This window comes from Triticum aestivum, chromosome 4A (assembly GCF_018294505.1).
Source record: "Triticum aestivum cultivar Chinese Spring chromosome 4A, IWGSC CS RefSeq v2.1, whole genome shotgun sequence".
Classification (NCBI taxonomy): Eukaryota; Viridiplantae; Streptophyta; class Magnoliopsida; order Poales; family Poaceae; genus Triticum; species Triticum aestivum.
In genome coordinates this window covers 618,290,890-618,297,744 of record NC_057803.1, presented here as the reverse complement: position 1 = coordinate 618,297,744, position 6,855 = coordinate 618,290,890, and the positions used below count along the sequence as shown (strand labels likewise).

The following is a 6,855-nucleotide window of genomic DNA, read 5'->3' as shown; positions in this document are numbered from 1 at the left end:
CTTTGTAGTCTCAACGATGATGCGTACATGTCAACTATGGGTGTTGGGTCCAACAGTTCGCATTGGTCTCAAACCAATGACATCCATTTGGAAGACCATGAGTTTGAGGTGGACGACGAGGATGAGGGCATTGTCGACGCGCCGAAAGGAAGAGCGGGCAATTACAGCACCAACGATGACAAGTTACTATGCAATACTTATTTGCAAGTGTCGAGGGATCCATCCATTGAAGGTGATCAAAGTAGAGATGCGTATTGGGGGCGAATGAAAGAATACTTTGATGATCACAATGTGAGTGGAATTGACCACTCCAAGAGATCACTTCGGTCCCGATGGTCCACAATCAACTCGGATTGTCAAAAGTGGGCGGCCGCATAAAAGGTAGTTGACAAGATTAACCCAAGTGGCACAAATGAGGATGATAGAGTAAGTGGCATCTCATATATGTTCATCTCATACTTGTTTTTGGTGTCCGAAGTGCTAACTTGTTTTGTTTTTCTTGTAGTTCAACATTGCACAAAACTTGTTCAAAGAAGAGACGAGGACAACCAAGAAGGGGAAGATCAAGGAAGGAAGGGTCTTTACCTTGCCTCATTGCTATGAAGTGTTAAAGGATGATGAGAAATGGAAGAAGTGTGATGGTTTGGATGATTTGCATTTGAGCAACAAACGCAAGCGGACAATTGAGTTGGATGATGATGAGGAGGAGGATGGTGCATCAAGTGATGACGGCAAGAGAAGCCCCACACCCAACTCGGTTTCATACTCGAAGCCAAAATGACCGGATGGGTGCAAGAAAGACAAAACCGAAAAGAAGAAGAGGAAAGGAGATGATGAGCTCAAAAATGCTATGGAAGCTATTGTGAAGGCAAGAAAAGAAGCCAACGAGGTGAGGAAAATGGCAAGGAACCAAGATACCGCGGCCGAGGAGAGGAGGTTGGCGGCCGAGGAGAGGAGGGTGGCCGCCGAGGAGAGGAAAGTGGCATTGGAGGAGAGGAAGGTGGGAATGGAGGAGCGATCTAGGTTGTTGGAATGGGAGAAGCACTTGTTCTTCTTGGACACATCTTTGTTCAATGATGCGCAAAAGGAATATGTCAACCTTGCCCGTGAAGAAGTCTTGATCCAAAAAAGAGCCACGATCCGCACAATGGGTGGCGGTGGCCTTGGCGGCATGGGTGGCGGTGGCCTCGGCGGCATGGGTGGCGGTGGCCTCGGCGGCATGGGAGGCATGGGTGGCTTGGGAGCCATGGGAGGCATGGGCGCACCTCCGGCCGCCATGGGAGGCATGGGTGACTTTGGAGCACCCTCTGACGCTATGGCCGCCATGGGAGGCATGAGTTTCGCTTCTCTTATGGGAGGCATGGGTGCATCTCCGGTCATGGGTGGAATGTCTTTCGATGTGCCTCCTCACACACATTCCATGAAGATGCCGTTGAAGATCTTGCCAACACCGTCGGAGCTTCACGTGATGCGATGCGTGATGAGGTTAGGGAGGAAGATTCATCTTCGGAGGCGGAAGAATCGTCTTCGGAAGATGAGGACGAAGACGAGGAAGATGTTTGATGTGTCTTTCATTTATGTCTTGAACTATAGTTTGCATTTTGAATTTGGTTGGATGAACTTGTGGGCATGAACTTTTATTTTCGTCAACTTGTTTGTGACAAATTTCACATGTTCATTACATTTTGATGAATGTTTCAAACTCATTTTGTGTCTAAAATGCCATGCCCGGCGAGTCGTGCGCGCTGTATTTTTGCGCGCTGCTGGAGCGGCGCGCACGCGCTGCATTATAGCGCGGCTGCTGGAGCCAGCACTGGCGGCCGCGCTAAACCAGCCGAAGCGCGCGCGGCAAACAGGTTTTTTGCGCGCGGCGCGAAGCGCGGCTGTTGGAGATGCTCTTAAAAAGAGAAAAGTGAGAGAAATGCAAAAAAAAAAGAGAAAGAAATAGGAAAAGTCAAAGTTTTACTAGAAGCCAACTGGAGTTTGCTCGTTGCATGCAATTGCAAACCAAATCCCTTAGCGATATGCACTGCGCTAGCAATTCATACGAACTGAAGACGGGAAGCACTTTATTAATTAAGGATGATTAGATCGATGTTTGCGTGGCGAAGCAGTGCGTTTGACAGAGAGAGATCCATTGAATTAGATCGATCGTTTACGTCCGCTTGACAGAGAGATCGTGCAGTGCATGGATCCAAACGAGCTGAATCCCAGCTTGCTCGCTCCCTCAACCCGCGGTCGTTCTACGCTTACGTTGCAGCGCCACAACCATCACATACACCTCACGGACCGTATATACACTAGATGCGTACGCTAGCAATCCGTATACGAACTGAAGACGCTCCTGAGTCCGAAGCACTCTAGTAGTGTATTGATCAAGGAAGGCACGTACATAGCCCTGTGTCGCGATCCATCCATATATATATACCTACCTAGCTAGGGTTGCACACCTACGGACCTTCCTTAGCTAGTTCCTTCCGATCAAGGCGACGAGAAGTACGTCCCCTAGCTAGCTCTCATCAAGGGAAGGCGATTCAATATGGCCGGCCATGACGAGCTCTTTCCCGTCGGCTCCACCTTCAGTCCCCAGGATCACGAGCTCATCAACCAGTTCCTCCGTCAGAAGATCGCCGGAGCAGACAGCGGCCGCTTCAGCAGCTTCATCCACGAAGCCGACGTCTACTCCGCGCCACCCGGGGACCTCATCGAGAACCGTGCCCACGCGCCTGGCTCCGACAAGGACGACGGGAAAGGAGGCGTGTGGTACTTCTTCTCGCCGCTCCGTCGTCACGAGACCAAAGGTGGCCGCAGCGGAAGGCGACAGCGTGTCGTCGATGACGACGAGGGTTACAACTGGCACTCGGAGAAGAGCAAGCCCGTGCTAGACACTCAAGGTAAACGGGTCGGCCTCATCGACCATCTTTCCTTTGGGATCAAGAGGCCTGGAGCAGCTAGAACCAGGGTTGGGTGGTGCATGAAGGAGTACGGCCTCGACCACGACGACGAACAAGACGGTGCGGCCGGACTGGTGCTATGCAAGATCTACGTCTCACCCCACAAGAGGAGAATACCTACGCATCGGTAATCAACGCCCCCGGTTCCAAGAGGAAGAGGAAGGCGGCCACCGAGGTCCAACATCCAGAGGCTCCACGTCCCAAAACCCCACGCCGCCAACAACAGACCATCCAAGAACAAGATGCCGCCGGCGGGACGCTTCGGGAGTTCGAGCGTTCGTTCATGTCCGACCAAGACGAGACGTTGCCCCCTGGAGTTGTGGACGACGGCAGCATGGATCCAGGCGGGTTTTTCACCAACATGCTTCCAGAATTAGGACTGACGCTCCAGGGAAATACTAAGGCGGCCGAGCATGGCAGCGACTGTACATTGGAGGAGTCCTTGGCCGGCAAACATGGCGACGTCCACCAAGGCGTTGAGACGGTGGAGGAGGATGACGGCAGCTTCCAATGCACATGGGAGGAGCTGTTCGGCGACGACATGGAAGTGGCATGCCCTGCCCCGCCGACGTCGTCGTTGCACGTGGGGACCGAGTGTGCGTGTGTGTGACGGAAAGTGCGGAACTTGCATCCGAGTGTGCGTGTATGTCTTGTTGATTGCACATTGTTGATGAACAAGCCATCCATATGTGCAGCAGATTAAGTAATTGATATTCTTTTATCATATATTCATATTAGACTACGTAGTGATTAGTGATACAATTCCTCTGTTCCTAAGCGTGAAATAAATACTTGACAAATCAAAAACAAAATCTTGTCTGATGAGATCGGTGCATGTACTTTGCTGCAAGAACACCTAGCTCTAAAGCATTATGTTCATCGAAAAGTGTAAGCATTCCTTTTTCGTGTGTGTGAGCAGGCCTAATCCCAGCCATTTCCATTAGTCATCATAAAGGATATACATCTGCCCAGCATACAAAGGTATCCCGGAAATGAGAACGGGAAGAAATGGGTTTAAAGCACTAACAAGAAACCCACCGTGCATTGACGGCGTCCACGCATGCACTATGGTGCAAAAATCTGATGGTACCTAACCACTAGCCTAACAAGTTCAAAAGAGCCAACATCTAGCAATTCATTAGCAAAAGAACGCAAACTAACAATATATGACCGCTAAAACGCCCATGAAGGCAACAATGGAAGTTCGATGTAGCAGTGTAAACATCTTGAGCAGCAGCACAAATCATAGGTCACGATAGAAGTTTTTTTTAGAGGAAAAGGGCTCAAAGCCCCGGTTCCATTTGCATTGCCAAACGAAACCACACAAAGATCCTCATCCTGTTTACAAGTACGCGGGGAATAAAACAGCACACGCGCTGCCCCAGCAAAAGCATAGACCGTGCCCACAGGCAACAGTCACTACCTCAAAGTAAAATTTAAGACAGTCTCGACAGGAGCTACAACCATCAGGCGAGGAGATCAAACGATATGTCACGATAGAAGTTAATAACATTGTCAAGCATCGCCACCCAATGTTTCAAAGGCCTCAACTTTCCCATCTTTCTTAGACTCGCCCATCTTTCTTTGTGAGATATATGTTCCATCCATCATCTTAGCTTTATCTTTCCGAACCCTAGCCTGCAACCTGAACCCTTCCTCTCCGGTCTCCCGAGAATATCGACCCGTCCTCCCTAGAACTTGAACTGGCGAGGGAGACCATAGCAAGGAAGGCCAGCAAGGTCCGAGTGGTGGACCGGTGGTGTCGTGGCAGCATCACGTGCTAGTGCCATTCGAAAACTCGTATCAAGCAGCCAAGTGTAGTGCTAATCGGACTGTTTTTTTCTTACAACAACCACAAAACTTATATCTACCTTGTATTCTCATTAAGAATAATGAATAATCTCTTGCTTGAAATAAAAACTACATCATGTATTTAGCCAAATTATCTTTAAGCTACTTCAGGAAACCATTAAGCTACCCATGTACTACAAAACTAATAAACTTAATATTTATCATCAAAAAAGAAAAGAAAAAACATTTAGCAAAAGTTTAATCTCTACTGACCATTTAGGGTGGAATCGAACATTGCATAAAAATTAGTTTATCTTTTTTGTTCCGCAGTTGATTATTTAAGGTTTGACAATACACACCTTGTACCGACGAAATTTGACCGAGTACCTTTGGCCTCCCAGGAGCCCTTCGAAGGATTGGAAGGTGCAAAAAGAATTCATGGGTTTTCTTTGGCATTGAGACGCATCATTAAGCCCCGGCATTACGGGAGTATTTGTTGCTGCGAAATTAGCAACACTATAGTAATAATCAATAAAGTCTTCAATCGTGACCCCCCCCCCTATTGCATTGATGAAGGAAATGTTATGCTTGCAAGGTTTCCTGATACTTGGAATTCTCTACATATGCATGTCCTCAGATCTAGATCCACAAAATGTCGCTGGCCATCTTCACCACCTTTTTTTTGCACCTAACTCACTATGCTTTCATGTGGTCAATCCTCTGATACTGTAAAAAATACGAGGCACAAGAGCACACTGCACGATCGACCCGTACGCTCAAGAAACTTTGGCAGCTGACTAGAATCTGTCATATACGCAAATTGGGGAAGAGATAGCACCAACACTTGAATAGAAAATGCTTGCTCTATTCCGGATGGACGGACACAGCCGGTTACTATGGTGGAATCATTTTGGCTGCCAAAATTTGTTAAGATCGATTGAGCCGGCTCTTGGGGTTGCTTTGTGTTTCATTGACACGAGCCATATGCATTTTGGACGAAATGATTTTATCTTTCCGTTCAAGTTTTGAGGGAGGAATATGTGTACAACTGATCAATGCCAGTGTACACAAGACACCATCGCCGGTCGATCTGGCATCCACTTGGACACATTGCCTGCCTGCCACCTTTTCCTCTAACAGGGACCGCATTTTGTCTTCTGCTACAACACTCCTTACATGCGTGTGCTCTAGTTCACAGCCACAGCATCACCCTCCCTATAAATCCATGGCTCCGACTCTTTGTGCATATTGTGCGCCCCGATCTCTTCCCACAGCCCCAACGCCATCTCTCTTCCCACGTCTCTCAATCCTGCCCCGATCCAAGGGCCGCTGCTGCACATGGCGATAGCAGTGGCCACACTAGTCCTGGCCACAGCTGTGCCGGCGGCCAGCATGCTGTTCGTTGGTGAAGACCTCGACCATTGCTTGGAGGAGACATCGTGGGACCTGTATGAGTGCTGGTGCAGCATTCACGAGGTGTCATGCGACCCCACCGACAAGTTGAGGCGGTTCACCTGTTGGGGAACGTATCTACGCACACGCAAGATCTGTTGGGGAACGTAGCAGAAATTCAAAATTTTCCTACGAGTCATCAAGATCTATCTATGGAGAAACTAGCAACGAGAGAGAGGGGAGTGCATCTACATACCCTTGTAGATCGCTAAGCGGAAGCATTCAAGAGAACGGGGTTGAAGGAGTCGTACTCATCGTGATCCAAATCACCGGAGATCCTAGTGCCGAACGGACGGCACCTCCGCGTTCAACACATGTACAGCCCGGGGACGTCTCCTCCTTCTTGATCCAGCAAGGGGAGAGGAGAAGTTGAGGGAGAGCTCCGGAAGCACGACGGCGTGGTGGTGGAGCTTGCAGTTCTCCGGCAGGGCTTCGCCAAGCACTACTACGGAGGAGGAGGTGTTGGGGAGGGAGAGGGCTGCGTCAGGGGCAAGGGTGAAGCTCCCATGCGCCTCCCCACTATATATAGGGGTGGAGGGGGCTGGTTTCTTGCCCTCTAAGTCCATTGGAGCGTTGGTAAAGGTGGGAGGAAAGAAATCCCATTATTTCCTTCCCCACCGATTGTTATCCCCCCTTTTTAGGGATCTTGATCTTATCC

General features: G+C 49.3%; 1 pseudogene; it reads left to right on the top strand.

Annotated features, from left to right (window-relative positions):
* Positions 1–2,454: 2,454 nt before the first annotated feature.
* On the top strand, positions 2,455–3,629 carry LOC123082659 (uncharacterized; annotated as a pseudogene).
* Positions 3,630–6,855: the final 3,226 nt, after the last annotated feature.